The sequence below is a fragment of the Saccopteryx leptura genome, chromosome 4 (genome assembly GCF_036850995.1).
Source record: "Saccopteryx leptura isolate mSacLep1 chromosome 4, mSacLep1_pri_phased_curated, whole genome shotgun sequence".
NCBI classification, from domain to species: Eukaryota; Metazoa; Chordata; class Mammalia; order Chiroptera; family Emballonuridae; genus Saccopteryx; species Saccopteryx leptura.
This window is the reverse complement of record NC_089506.1, coordinates 48,595,084-48,611,317: the sequence shown is the minus strand read 5'-3', so window position 1 is coordinate 48,611,317 and position 16,234 is coordinate 48,595,084. Positions and strand designations below refer to the sequence as shown.

General features: G+C 39.2%; 1 protein-coding gene across 2 annotated transcripts in view; it reads left to right on the top strand.

Moving 5' to 3' along the window:
- The window catches only part of PCCA (propionyl-CoA carboxylase subunit alpha), a 446,596-nt gene that overhangs the window by 44,038 nt on the left and 386,324 nt on the right, over positions 1 to 16,234 (top strand). The gene's annotated exons all lie outside the window — the stretch shown is intronic.

The following is a 16,234-nucleotide window of genomic DNA, read 5'->3' as shown; positions in this document are numbered from 1 at the left end:
CTTTAAAAACCTAGAATTATGATTGAATTGCTAGACTGATTGCTGATCACCAAGTAGATGGAAGTAAAGTGTGAGAAAGTTAGATCCAAAGATTAATGAAATGTTTGTACAGTGCTGCCTTATGAGAGCACATTTCCCCACTGCATAGCTCCAGAATCACTAAGGGACTGCTGGAATTGTTTAACCTTCCGAAATGCTTTACTGTGTTCAGCTGAAAGTTTGATAAATGAGATATTGGCTAATGTTAATTGGACATGAACAAAATAAGGTATAATATTAAAGCAGTTAGTGATATATAATTTTATTGGGGATTTTTAGCACAGCAGGCCTTTTTTATTCAGCAGTAATAAACTATGAGTGAGTAGGAAAAGTGCCATGGGAAAAGAATGTAAATTATTGGACTTTATGAAATGAATATAAGTAGTTGTACTTAATTTTTTAATTTATTTATATTTTAAAGAATTTATTTATTTATTTTAGAGAGGAAAGAAGGAGAGAGAGAGGAGAGAAAGGTGGGTGGGTAGGGGAGGAGCAGGAAGCATCAATTCGTAGTTGCTTCTTGTAGGTGCCTTGACTGGTCAAGCCTGGGGTTTCGAACCGGCAAACTCAGCACTCCAGGTTGAGGCTTATCCACTGCGCCCCCACAGGTCAGGCTGAGTAGTTGTACTTTAATGTAAGTTACTGTTTTTTATTCTTTGACACTACTTTTGATGATGGCACCTATTGGTAATGTCAGCTTTTATTATATAATAATTTAAAACAAAGAATTTTTAATACTGTGATTTCTTATCTAAAAAGATATTCATTTTGCTTTATTATGACTCTCTTCCTTTTTAAAAAACAAAATGGAAGCAATTGCAAGCTACTCTGATTTTCCCAAAATAAAGGTTAAGTAAGTACTTACATAGTTTATTTGACAGAAACTTTAAAAATATTTGCTTTTACTTAAAAATAATTAAATCAAGCAACTAAATAAACTTGTTTTGGAGATATACTGTTTAAAGGTTTGTTTTATTTATTCATTATTTTTGAATATTGTTTTCTGGCTCTTTCTAATTTATTTTAACTCAAAGTTTCAATAGTAGTTTCTATTCCTCACAGAATATTTTGAAATAATGAGAATATATTACTATTTGATCTATTTTTGTGATTGGTAAACTAAGGCATTTGACAGCAAAATACTACAGAAAGAAAATTTGTATCGCCTTCAAGGTAATTAAGAGATTTAAAAATCACTCTTCTCGCCTTGGGCTTATTTTCAGGGTATTAGTTCAGGAGTCATTTTTATTCATGGATAAATTGAGAGAGAAAAATGTTTGAATTGTGGATGTTGTTTTTATTTCAGGTCTGGCAATAACCTTTCACTTACTACTTTTTTATTTATTTTTATTACTTATTTATTTATACAGGAACAGAGAGAGTCAGAGAGAGGGATAGATAGGGACAGACAGACAGGAACGGAGAGAGATGAGAAGCATTAATCATCAGTTTTTCGTTGCGACACCTTAGTTGTTCATTGATTGCTTTCTCATGTATGCTTTGACCGCGGGCCTTCAGCAGACTGAATAACCCCTTGCTTGAGCCAGCGACCTTGAGTCCAAGCTGGTGAGCTTTTTTGCTCCAGCCAGATGAGCCCGTGCTCAAGCTGGCGACCTCGGGGTCTCGAATCTGGGTCCTTCTGCATCCCAGTCCAATGCTCTATCCATTGCACCACCGCCTGGTCAGGCTTATTATTTTTTTACTTACCTAAAGTTAATTCTCTATGTTGTGTTCTCATGGAAGTGACTGTTGGTATGGATAACAGCAAAATTATTATATTTTGATTTTTTTCTGTATATTTACATTTTACTGTTGGTATTATAGAATACCGGCAGTCCCTGGATTATAAATGAGATGTGTTTTGTAGATCGGAAAATGTTTAAGTATTTATATGCACAGAAAGGTAAAAATAAATACTGTGTTAAGTGAACATCTCTGTAAGTTGCATTCAACAGGTTAATGTACCTGTTCCAACTTACATTCAAATTCAACTTAAGAACAAATCTACAGAACCTATCTTGTTTGTAACCCGAGGACAGCCTGTAATCTACTTCTGTAAGTTTTTGCCCCAAACAGTATGACTGACATTTCTTCTTCTTACATTTCTAGCTTTGTATTCTGAAATAGAGGTAGACTGTTCCTTTCCAGACTTTTGGAAAAACTAGTTTCAAAAGAGTTGGTCATAGTTTTAAGTTTTTGTTATTCATATCCTTTCTAAAGCAGAATTGGTAGTTTTATATTTTAAAAACTTTTAGCTACTTTTGTCTGAAAGAAGTGAGTATCCTAGAAACTATAATACATAATTTAGAATAAGATTTTCCAGGACCTACAATGGGAGCAATTCATGCTTTGTCAAAACTTCCTCTTACTATGACTGATTTCAAGTCATTTTCTAGAATGAAACTACGTATAAGGAAAAGCAGGACAGTGATGTGGGAATGGTCAAAGTTCAGTTTAAGCCTCAGCCGCAGGGCCAGAACTGCTATTTTTTTTTTTTTTTTGCTTCAGCCTCAAGAAAGCCAGAAAGGTGGATTTCTCTAGTAGCATATTTTACTTTCCTAACACGTGATCACATTATATCTAATCAGCTTTACCAGTATAGTACTGGTAACAGGGACAAAGCATGCTATTCGGATGTATTATGTTGCAATGTTTATCTTCAGGAGATGAGCATTTTAAATGTAACTGGGGTAAAAAAATTCTTATATTCTTTATGTTAATTATACAGATCAAAATGTAAATAAATATTACTGCCATGGGAAAATCCTCTAACAGTTGATTCTAAATGCTATTAATTTTATGTTAAAAACAACTAAGTTTTAAACAGTTAAGCAGGAGAAAAAGTGATAGTTACAACTATTAAGTGTTAAGTCACACAAAGAAGAGTTAACTAACTTGAAAATAAAGTTTAATGGAAAGAAGTTGGCTTTTAAAGATGATTATACAGTTTTTTTCCCATTGGTTCCCTTGGGTGATAGACTAGATAAAGGGTGAGCTAACTTTTTCTTTTTGGATAATAAATATATTATCTGTCTGGATAGTAGATATATTTTAGACTTTGCATTTTGTCTCCTCTGCATATTGTGTGTATGTATATTTTACAACCCTTTAAAAAATGTAAAAACTATTTAGCTTGAGGTTTATACAAAAAGTCCTTAGATTGGATTTGGCCTGTGGATGGGTGTTATTTTGTTGACCCTAGGCATAAATAAATGCTTAACACTATAGGAAACTGCCAAACAGTTCTCTGACATGGTTGTGCCATGCAGTACTTACACCACCAATGAAGGTTCTGGTTGCTAAATATAAATAGCCTTGCTTATACTTGGTGATATCTGTCTTTTTGAGTTTTGCTATGCTAGTGGCCATTATATGTTATCTCATTGTGGTTTTAATTTAAATTCTCTTATGAATATTAGTTTTTGACTATCTTTTTATGTTATTGATTGGCCATTCATTTATATTCTTAAGTGTTTGTTTACACATAATGAGAACTTGAGGCAAGTCTTCTGGTCAAGATAGTGGTGTAGGTAAAAGCAGTACTTGCATTCTCCCATAACCACATTGAAATTACAACTAAACTACAGAACAACCTTCATTCAGAAATGCCTGAAATCTAGCTAAACTAGACAACTAGAGATTTAAAGAAGAAGCCATATGGAGACTGGTAGGAGGGGCGAAGGTACAGAATTGTCTGGTTCCACACCCATGTGTAATGGATAAGAATTGGGAAGGCTATCTCAGCTGGAGAGGTATCCCCTGAGGAGGAAGGGGTCCCAGGCCCATACCAGAACCCCAAGCCCAGGGTTCCAGTGCCAGAAATAGAAGTCCCCATAACTTCTGGCTGTAAAAACCAGTGAGGATTGTGGTTGAGTGAGACAGGGCTGCTGGATTTAGCCAGTTCTTCTTCAAGGGCCTGTACATGGACTTAATCAGATTCATTCTCTCTGAGCTCTAGCAGTTCAAAAGGCAGCAGGTATGTACAGGGAGGAATTCTTTGTCATTAGGGTGAGACCTGAGGGTCAGCTTTGTCTATTGTTTCTTTTCTGAGCTCACCACCCACAAAGCCAGAAGGCACGTACCATATCTGAGTCTCCATCAACCTGGCTCACCCTGTTTGCCCTGCCCTGGTGATTCCCTGAGGCCCTGCCCCACTCAGTTTTCAGGCTGCCCAAGCTGTTTCCAGTGGCTTTTGTATACAAATGGCCTGTCTTGGCTCATGCTTGAGACTTTTCTCAAATCTCTCAAACAAGCAGCATCTGGACTTGGTGTGCCCCAAACCTCTCACTAAGTGACCCAGGCCTGGCACTAGAAGCAGCTTATCTTGGTATGCAGTTTGGCCTCGCCTGGGGACATCTAGGTGCAGCACAAGTAGCAGCCATCTGCAGATTGCAGTGTAGCTTAGGCCATGTGGCCCTGGGAAGAACACAGGCAGTAGATGATCTTGACTTGTACCTCCTGGGAGGTCCCAGAGCCAGCCCACCTGGTGGATAGCTTCAGACCACATCTAAGCACCACCCAGTCACCTCCACAAGCAACACACTCAAGGGACAGACTCAGTGGTCACAAGAGCCCTCCTGAAGGAAGTCCTGTTCTGTGGGGTGAACCCCTGCACAGCTGATCCCACATGGTAATTGGTGGTTGGTGGCTGGTGGTTGCAGCTTGTCCTTGCAGCTGATTGGCCATAGGGTTCCTGCCATTGATGTGCCAACAGCAATTAAGGCTTAACAACAACAGGAGGGTATACACAGCCCACACGAAGGTTGCACCTGGAGTACCCAGCTTGGGTGATTGGGAAGGCTGTGCCACTGGACTCTACAGAATACCAACTACATAAGGCCAAGCCTGGGAGATGTAGCAGCTCTACCTAGTAATGAAACAAGTACACGGACGTGCCAAAACGAGGAAGAAAAGAAACATGTGAGAGATGAGAGAACAGAACAAAACTTCAGAAAAAGAACTAAACAAAATAGAGATGTTTACTAAATGCAGAGCTCAAAACAATTGTAAGGATGCTTAATGAACTTAGTGAGAACTTCAGCAGCATAAAAAAGGACATGGAAACCATAAAAAAACCAGTCAGAAATGATGGATATACTCACTGAAATGAAAAATAATTTACAGGGAATCAACAACAGAGTTGAAGCCAAGAATTAATATATGATTTGGAATATAGGGAAGCAAAAAAAAACAACCACTCAGAACAGCAAAGAGAAAAAAGAATCCAAAAATAAAGAGGATTGGGTAAGGAGCTTCTGTGACAACTTCAAGCATACCAACACTTGCATCATGGGGATGCTGGAAGAAGAAGAGAGAAAGAAATTGAAAACCTATTTGAAAAAATAATGACCGGAAACTTCCCTAACCTGGTGAAGAAAATAGACATACAAATCCAGGAAGCACAGGGAGTCCCAAACAAGATGAATTCAAAGAGCCTACACTAAGACACATCATAATTAAAATGTAAGGGTTAAAAAAGACAAAGAATCTTTAAAGCAGCAAGAGAAAAGCAGTTAGTTAGTTACAAGGGAGCTCCCATAAGACTATCAGTTGATTTCTCAACAGAAATTTTGCAGGGCAGAAGAGATTGGCAAGAAATATTCAAAGTGATGAAAAGTAAGAACCACCAACCAAAATTACTCTACCCAGAAAAGCTATCATTTAGAATTGAAGGACTGCTGAAAAGCTTCCCAGACAAGAAAAAGCTAAAGGAGTTTGTCATCACCAAGTCAGTATTATATGAAATGTGAAAGGGTCTTCTTTAAGAAGAAGGAGGAGGAGGAGAGGGAGTGGGAAGGGGTGTAAGAAGAGAAGAAGTAAAGAAAAGAAGAAGAGAAGAAGAAGGGCCCTGGCTGGGTTGGCTCAGTGATAGAGCATTGGCTTGGCACGTGGATGTCCTGGGTTTGATTTCTGGCCAGGGCACACAGGAGAAGCAGCCATCTGCTTTTCCACCCTTTTCCTTTTCCTTTTCCTTTTTCTTTTTTTCTTTTTTTCTTTCCCTTCCCTTCCCTTCCCTTCCCTCCCTTCCCTTTCCCTTTCCTTTTCCTTTTCCTTCCCTTTCCCTTTCCCTTTCCCTTTCCCTTTCCTTTCCTTTTCTTTCTTTTTTTCTTTTCTCCCACTCTCCCTCCCTTTCTTCTTGCTCTTCCCTTCCTACAGCCATGGCTCAATTGGCTCATGTGAGTTAGCCATGGGTGCTGAGGATGGCTCCATGGCCTCTGCCTCAGGCGCTAAACAAGGGCTCTGGATGCAATGGAGCAATGGCCCCAGACCTAGTGGGCTTGCCAGGTAGATCCCAGTTGGGGTGCATGCAGGAGGAGACTGTCTCTCTGCCTCCCCTCCTCTCACTGAAACTAAAAAAAAAGAAGAAAAAGGATAAAAGATATAAACAATAAATATGGCAATAAATACATATCTATCAGAAATGAATCCAAAAATAAAACAAAATAAAAGAAACAGAATGGAGAGAATGTTTTGACAGTTGCCAGATGGGAGGGGTTTGGGAGTGATGGTTGAAAAAATACAAATTGATTGTTACAGAATAGTCATGGGTATAAAGTACAGCATTGGGAATATAGTCAATCATATTCTTTTTTATTTTAATTTTTTAATCATATTTTTAAAAATTTTAAGATTTTATTCATTAATTTTAGAGAGAGGAGAGAGAGAAGGGGGAAGAGCAGGAAGGATTAACTTGTAGTTGCTTCTTTTATGTGCCTTGACTGGACAAGCCTAGGGTTTGAACTGGCAAATTCACCATTCCAGGTTGACACCTTATCCACTGCACCACACAGGTCAGGCAGTCAGTTATAGTCTAATAATTATGCATGGTGTCAAATGGGTACAAGATTTGTTGGGATTATCACTGAGTAAATTATGTAACATCCTGGGTATACACTTGAAACTAATACAGTACTGTATGTCAACTAAATGAAAAATAAAAAATGATTTAAATTTAAAAAATAAAAATAAAGCAATAAGGAAAAAAACATACTGAAAACTTAAAGAGTAGTACAGTGAATACCTATATACCCTTAACATGGATTTACCAATTGTCAATATTTTGGCACATTTTCTTATATTTCTGTCCACATAGTCTGTTTATAAATAAATGTTTTATATATATATATTTTTTGGCTAAGGAATTTGCTAAATAACACTGTCTATAACTTAAGTGCTAAATAAATTATAGATATTATGTGATTTTACCTCCAAATATTTTAGTATTTATTTCCCAGGATTAAGGACATTCTTTTACATATGTATAATACCTATCATGCCTGAGAAGATTACCGGTTCTATAATATAATCTAATATGCAAATCATATTCAGATTTCCCTAGTTGTCTCCAAATCTCTTTTATAGTATTTTTCTTTGGTTCACAGTTCGGTCAAGGTTCATGAATTACATTTAGTTATTATGATTCTTTAATCACTTAATAAAAAATGGTCCTCCTACCCTTTCTTCTATTTTTGTTTGATTTTTATGATGTTTTGATAGCAAGCCAGTTGGCTTGTAGATGTTCTGGATTTGTCTCATTGTTTCCTTAGAAATAAATTTAGAGTAAGTATATTTTTAAAAGTTTTTATTTATTGAATTTTTAATGAGAGAGGAAGGAGGGTTGAGAGAGAGAGAAGAGAGAGAGCAGAAGAGAGACCAGAACATCGATCTGTTCCTGTATGTGCCCTGACCGGGAAATCAAACTGGCAACCTCTGCGCTTCGGGATGATGCTCTGACCAATCAAGCTATCTGGCCAGGGTCAGAGTAAATATTTTTTTATGAGAATACTTTGCCTGGCCCTGGCCGGTTGGCTCAGCAGTAGAGCGTTGGCCCGGCATGTGGAAGTCCCGGGTGCGATTTCCGGTCAGGGCACATAGGAGAAGCACCCATCTGCTTCTCTACCCTTCCCCTTCTCCTTTCTCTCTATCTCTCTCTTCCCCTCCTGCAGCCGAGGCTCCATTGGAGCAAAGTTGGCCTGGGCACTGAGGATGGCTCCATGGCCTCTGCCTCAGGCGCTAGAATGGCTCTGATTGCAGCAGAACAATGCCCCAGATGGACCGAGTGTTGCCCCCTGGTGGGCATGCTGGGTAGATCCCGGTTGGGCACGTGGGAGTCTGTCTGCCTCCTGCCACCCCAATTCTCACTTCGGAAAAATACAAAGGAAAAAAAAAGAATACTTTGCCTGACCTGTGGTGGATCAGTGGAAAAAGGCATCAACCTGGAATGCTGAGTTCGAGCCCCTGGACTTGCCTGGTCAAGGCACATACAAGAAGCAAGTTGATGCTTCCTGCCCCCTCTCCATCTTCTCTCTCTATCTCTCCCCCCCTCCTATCTAAAAATCAATCAATAAAAAAACTTAAAAATAAGAATACTTCATAAATAATGCTATTGTATCACATCAAGGGGTTCATAATGTTGGGTGGTTCTACTGGTTATGCGAAGCTTGATCACCTAGTTCAGGTGCTTTTACCTGGTCTCTGCATTATAGTGGCGCATTTTCCTCTCATTTAAAATTAGTTTTCTGGGGGTATAAAGCCAGTAGGCATGGCTACCATCACAGCCGCCTGGCCCATGCAGGTTCGCATTTGATTCGGACAGATGGTAATGAAACAACAGAGCCAAGAACTGGTGGGCCATTACTTTTAATCCTAGCTCGCACCCAGTGGGCAAGAAATACACACAGTGGGAAAACACTTCCCTTTCCATTCAGGGCTCCCAAAGCCACTGACTCATCCGAGTTTCCTAGAATCAAAGGTTTCTACCTCACCAGCCTTATTCACCTCTGTTCCCCATATCCTCCTTTCTGCACAAACTGGCTTCTCCTTCAGCACTCTGCCATCTTGGCTGCCTCTCTTCTGCAATGCTAATTTCAGGAACCAAGAGAGAGCCCCTGGTCTCCCTTATTTTATAGTGTAGAAATTAAAGCCGTTAAGCCAATATACAAATAAGGAAGTCTCTGATACAAAGCCACTTATCTGAGGCATAAATGGGATTCCTCATAAGAGTGCACCACCCCACATCATGCAACAGTCAAGAGGGTGGTAAAAAGCTTAGTGTTGAGAAGATTTTAGGATTAAAAGTGTGGGAAAGGCTTAGTCTTAAAACTAAGCCTTAGGCTATAAGGACCCTGCCTGCTTACAGCCTGTCCCCCACACCCAATGCAAACTATAAGTGAGCAAACATATACATCATATTTGCAAACTTATTTGACCCACAGGGGGTTAATCTTTGAATCCACATGAATATTTTGTTCTGCCATAACCTCACATCTGATGTCTTTGCATCTATGATGAAAATTGCCTGACATATAATTTCTGTGGCTGCATTTGCTGCCTTTACTGTCTGTTGAGAAATCTGTCTGCTTTCCTTTTTATTATTTTACTCTCCTTTTTTAATCTTCCTGGATTTTGTATTGTTTTTTTCTTATACATTTGAGTCCTTCTTTTATGTCTTATTTATTTTTAGTATTCTTATTTTAAAGTTTCCATAATAATATTATTTCAAGTTTCTAGGTGTCTATTTTATTTCCGACTCTTCCTTATAATGGATTGCTTGCTCATGTGTATAGATTTTGGTTTGTGACCTCATTTTTGTTATTTTTTTGTTAAATTCCAGCAAGGTTTGGGTTGCAGATAGGCCTCTTGGTGGGTGATTTGTTTCTATCAGGTCCTCCAGAATATCACTACTTTGGGACTAACTTATGTTTCTTGGTATAAAGGATGCTGAATTATGAGGATATTGGGGGAGAAAACCCAAAATGAAACTACACACACATTCTTCCCTCTGTTGAACAGGCCAATGGTTTCTCATTTCCAGGGGAGACTTTTTCCTTTACAGTATTCTTTTTTTTTTTTTTGTATTTTTCTGAAGTTGGAAACGGGGAGGCAGTCAGACAGACTCCCGCATGTGCCTGACCGGGATCCACCCAGCATGCCAACCAGGAGGCGATGCTTTGCCCATCTGGGGCGTTGCTCTGTTGCGACCAGAGCCAGTCTAGCACTGCCTGGGCCAACTTTGCTCCAATGGAGCCTTGGCTGCGGGAAGGGAAGAGAGAGACAGAGAGGAAAGGGGGGGGGTGGAGAAGCAAATGGGCGCTTCTCCTATGTGCCCTGGCTGGGAATCAAACCCGGGTCCCCCGCACGCCAGGCCAACGCTCTACCGCTGAGCCAACTGGCCAGGGCCTATTTATTTATTTATTAAAAATTTATTCATTTTAGAAAGGAGAGAGAGAGGGAGAGGAGAGAGAGACAGAGAGAGAGAAGGGGGGAGGAGCAGGAAGCATCAACTCCCATATGTGCCTTGACCAGGCAAGCCGAGGGTTTCGAACTGGCGACCTCAGCATTTCCAGGTCGACGCTTTATCCACTGCGCCACCACAGGTCAGGCCCCACGGACCGGTTTAATGTCAGAAAATATTTTCACGGGCCAGCCTTTAGGGTGGAATGACTAAACGCACAAAATAAAATTATGCGACTGGCGTAAAAACTGTGTAGTATTTTTAAATATAATTGTCGAACTTACGAGACAAGCGTCAAGAGTCTTAGATGGATGTAACAGAGGGAATCTGGTCATTGTTAAGAAATAAAACATTGTTCAGTCTTAAATATAAATAAAACGGAAATAATGTAAGTTATTTATTCTTTCTCTGCGGACCGGTACCAAATGGCCCATGGACCAGTACCCTTTCGTGGCCCGGGGGTTGGAGACCACTGCTTTAGTGGATACCGTGTGGATTTTGGCTTCTTCCTTGTTTTTAATTCCTGGCAGTTACTTGTAATTTCTTGTGTGCCAAGCTGTTCATGTAAAGGATGTTATGTTTAATCTAGGAATTTTTAGGAGCCTCAGGCAGGTTTGCAGATTAACTAGTTATCTTATTGTTGGATTGTCTTAAATAGTAGTATGACATATTATTCTCTGTCAAGGAAGTTCTTTTACTTTCTTTGAGAAGACAGGTCTAGAAAATTTTCAAAGTCAGACTTTATTCAGGAAAACAATTTACATTATTTTTAGTGCAGACTAGTACAGCTGCATCCAGGGCTTAAAAGAGTGTAAATTACTCTAGTGGGAAATGGTCAAGGCAGGAGAAAGGAAAACGGGAGGGAAACCTCTTATCAAGTCATGAATTATCTTATGTGCGTTAGTTATTCTCTAGGCCCTAATTTTTTTGAAAGATCTGTAGAGATGGCTTATGAAGGAACGATAGTATGAGTGGAAGGCTGTATTCTGTTAGGATTTTTAAAGGGATTGTGTTGTGTCTGTAGATCAGTTTGGGAAGTATTACTTTCTCAACATTTTTAGATCTTCTTCATGAACATGGCTATTTCCTTTGATGCTGTTCTTATTTAAGTTGCTTTAGTTTCTTTCAGCAATGTTTTGCAGTTTCCAGAGTATAAATTTTATATAGTTTGTTATATTAGTATTCTTTCTGATGCTACTAGAATTATTTTTTTGGGGGGGACAAGGACAGAGAGAGAGGTATGGATAGGGACAGACAGACAGGAAGGGAGAGAGATAAGAAGCATCAATTCTTTTTGCGGCTCCTTAGTCTCGTTAGTTGTTCATTGATTGCTTTCTCATATGTGCCTTGACCAGGGGACTACAGCAGACTAAGTGACCCTTTGCTCGAGCCAGTGACCTTGGGCTCAAGCTGGTGAGTCTTGCTCAAACCAGATTGAGCCTGCGCTCAAGCTGGCGACCTCGAGATCTCGAACCTGTGTCCTCTGTGTCCCAGTCCGAGGCTCTGTCCGCTGCGCCACCGCCTGGTCAGGCCTAATTGCTTTCTCTTTTTTTTTTTTTAAATTTTTTTATTTATTCATTTTTAGAGAGGAGAGGGAGAGAGAGAGACAGAGAGAGAGAAGGGGGGAGGAGCTGGAAGCATCAACTCCCAACGTGCCTTGACCAGGCAAGCCCAGGGTTTCGAACCGGCGACCTCAGCATTCCCAGGTCGACGCTCCATCCACTGCGCCACCACAGGTCAGGCTAATTGCTTTCTCATATGTGCCTTGACCCGGGGCGGGGGGTGGCTACCGCAGAGCTAGTGACCCTTTGCTTAAGCCAGTGACCTTGGGCTTCAAGCCAGCGACCATGAGGTCGTGTCTATGATCCCACGCTCAAGCTGGCGAGCCCACATTGAGCTAGATAATCCCGCGCTCAAGCCGGCGACCTCAGGGTTTTGAACCTGGGTCTTCTGCATCCCAGTCCAACGCTCTATTCACTGTGCTACTGCCTGGTCAGGCTAGAATTGTAATTATTTTTATTTCAATTTTTATTAATTACCAGTGTATAGAAATACAGTTGATTTTTGTATAGTGACTTTTGTGTTATGCAACCTTAAGCTTGTTTTTTAATTCTAATACTTTTAAAAATAGATTCCTAGGATTCTCTCTTTAGAAGATCATGTTACATGCAAGTATTTTTTATTTATTTATTTATTTTTTTTTATCATTTTTCTGAAGCTGGAAACAGGGAGAGACAGTCAGACAGACTCCCGCATGCGCCCGACCGGGATTCACCCGGCACGCCCACCAGGGGCGACGCTCTGCCCACCAGGGGGCGATGCTCTGCCCATCCTGGGCGTCGCCATATTGCGACCAGAGCCACTCTAGCGCCTGGGGCAGAGGCCACAGAGCCATCCCCAGCGCCCAGGCCATCTTTGCTCCAATGGAGCCTTGGCTGCGGGAGGGGAAGAGAGAGACAGAGAGGAAAGCGCGGCGGAGGGGTGGAGAAGCAAATGGGCGCTTCTCCTATGTGCCCTGGCCGGGAATCGAACCCGGGTCCTCCGCACGCTAGGCCGACGCTCTACCGCTGAGCCAACCGGCCAGGGCCGTTACATGCAAGTAGAGATAGTTTTACTACTTTCTTTTTCATCTGGATGCTTTTTATTTCATAGTCTTGCCTAATTTCCATGGTTTGAATTGTAAATGATATTGAAGAGAAGTGGCTAGAGCAGGCATCCTGTTTTGTCCCTCATCTTAGGCGGAAAACATTCAGTACTTCACAGTTAAGTTTGATTTAGTCTCTGGGATTTTCATAGATTCCCGTTATTAGGTTGACGAAGTACCCTACTTTCCTAGTTTGTTGAGTTTTTTTAATTTTTTTATCATAAATAGGTGTTGGAATTTTTTAATTGTTTTTTGTAAGTTTACTGAAATGATAATGTGTTTTTTGTCCTTTATTCTATTGATATGTTTTATTACATTAATTACTTTTTGAATGTTAAACTAGTTTTACATTCCTGAAATAAATTGCACTTGACCATAGTGATAGTTCTTTGTTTATGTTGCTGAATTCAGTTTACTACTGTTTTGTTGAGAATTTTTAACCCATATTGATAAGAGATATGGCTATGTGATGTCTTTGTTTTTGTTAGCAGAGTGATCCCAGCTTCATAATTGGTGTTTCTCCCATCTTCTATTGTTTTGGAAGAGTTTGTGAAGAATTGATATTAATTATTCCTTAAATGTTTGAAAGAATTCACCAGTTAAACAAGGTGGGCTTTTCTCTGTGGGTAGTTTTTGACTTATTGTATTTCCTCATGTATAAGATGTACCCTTTTCTGAAAAATTTGGGATCTAAAAACTGGGCGTGTCTTATACAGTGATTATAGAATTTTTTACTTGCATTTCCTGTTTTTTCGCACTTATGTGGAGTTGTATGAATTTTATAATGAATAAAATTGAGTTCAATAACTTTATGTAATACTTTTTTTTTTTTCAAATTTCATGCCCCCAAATTAAGGTGCATCTTATACATGGGGAAATATGGTACTAATTTAATCTCTTGTTATAATTTTTTAAGTTCAGATTTTCTATTTCTTTTTGAGTCAGTGTCTATAGTTTATGTCTTTTTAGGAAATCATCTTTTTCATCTAAGTTATCTACTTTATTGGTTTGTCGTTTAATGTGCTTCCTTATTTTTGTTTCTATGAGGTTGATAGTAATGTCATCCTTATTTTAGGCATTTGAGTCTTTTTTTTCTTTGTCACTTTAAAGGTTTTCAATTTTATTAATCTTTTCAAAGAACTAACTTTTGGTCTCATTGGTTTTCTCTTTTTAAAATTCTCTACTTCATTTATATTTACTCTGGTCTTTAGTATTTCCTTCATTCTGTTTGCTCTGGGTTTAGTAAGCTCTTTTCAAAAATAATTTCTTAAGGTAGAATTAGGATATTGATTTGAGGTCTTTTTAAGTGTAGGTGTTTAGCTATAGATTTTTTCTTTTTTTTTCTGTTTTGCTTCATTCTTTTTTTTGTGACAGACAGAGTCAGACAGAGGGACAGATAGGGACAGGAAGGGAGAGACATGAGAAACATCAATTCTTCTTTGCGACACCTTAGTTGTTCATTGATTGTTTTCTCATATGTGCCTTGACGCGGGGGGGGGGGGGGGAGGGGGCTACAGCCGACCGAGTGACCCCTTGCTTGAGCCAGTGACCTTGGGCTCAAACTGGTGAGTCTTGCTCAAACCAGATGAGCCTGCGCTCAAGCTGGCGACCTCAGGGTCTTGAACCTGGGTCTTCTGCGTCCCAGTCCAACGCTCTATCTACTGCACCACCGCCTAGTCAGCCTACATTTTTTCTCTTAAGTATTGTTTTAACTGCATCCCATATGTTTTGGTATGTTGTGTCTTCATTCTGAAAGTATTTTCTGATTTCTTCTTTGACCTATTTATTATTTAGCAGTGTATTGTTTACTGCCACATATTTGTGAGTTTCCCAAGTTACTTTCTGTTACTGACTTCTAATTTTCTTCTCCTTTGGTTGGAGAACATGCTCTCTATTATTTCTGTCCTTTTAAATTCTTTGTTTTGTATTGTGGCCTGTTTTTATGTTTTATGATTTATCCTAGAGAATGTTCCATGTGAACTTAAGGAGAATGTATGATTTGCCTTTGTTGGGTGAAGTGTTCCATAGATATCTTTTAGGATTGGTTGTTTTTTGGGATATTCAAGTCTTCTGTTTCCTTGTTGATCTTTTTGTTTGTTTGTTTCCTTGTTGATCTTTTGGTTGTTTTATCCATTCTTACTTTTAACACAATTTTTTTTAAAAGAACTTATTCATGAGATAGAGAGAGAGAGAAAGAGAGCGAGAGAGATACATTGATTTGTTGCTCCTCTTTTTTATGCATTTATTGGTTGATTCTTGTATGTGCCTTGACTCGAGATCAAACCCCCAACTTTGGCATATCTGATGATGCTTTAACCAACTGAGCTACCTGGCTAGGACCTGTTTTATCCATTCTTGAAAGTGGGGTTTAACATGATTTTAATCTTTTTAAAAATGTTAAGTTGTTACTTTGTTTGGCTCAATTTACAAATGTGGTGCCAAGGAATTATATAATAGGCCTGTAACTGTGCATGAAAGAGCCTAAATAAGATAAGAAATCATTGAATAAGAGACTCTTAAGTTATTATGTATTCCTTACTATATAAGGAATGGAGTAGAATGTCCAGGCCAAGAGTTTCTGACAGAATTCTTTGCAGTTTTGAGGGAGCATGAAATTTTGACAATTTAAATTGCTCTTGACTTAAAGAAAAACAGATTTCCATTCTTTTTATGACTCCAACATAATTCAAAACTCAAAATCTGGGCAAACATAATAAGCAAAAAATAAATTAGAATGGCACATATATTGATAGAAGAATACTAAGTAATAGGAAATAGAATAAAATGATTTCTCTAAATGGTATGCTGCAGCCATACAGAGTATATTTATGATATTTTAATATTAAGGCTGTTAGTTAAATTGAACATACTAATGGGTAGTAGAAACTACTATAATTATTTTGATAGAAGCCTAAATGTCATTTAAAAGAAATTCTCTGTCTTCTTTTTGTAAAATCCTTAGTAAAACAAGATTAGATAAGTCTTGACCAGTGGTAGCACAGCGGATAGAGCATTGACCTGGGATGCTGAGGACCCAGGTTTGAAACCCTGAGGTCATTGGCTTGAGCTCAGGCTCACCAGCTTGAGCAAGGGGTTGCTGGCTTGAGTTGAGGGATCATAGAGATGATCTCATACTTGCTGGTTTGAACTCAAAGGTCACTGGTTTGAGCCCAAGGTTGCTGGCTTGAGCAAGTGGTCATTGTCTGGGCTGGAGCACCTATGTCAAGGCATGTATGAGAAGCAATCAGTGAACAACTAAAGTGACCCAACTATGAGTTGATGCTTCTCATCTCTCTCACTTCTTTTCTGTCTCTCTG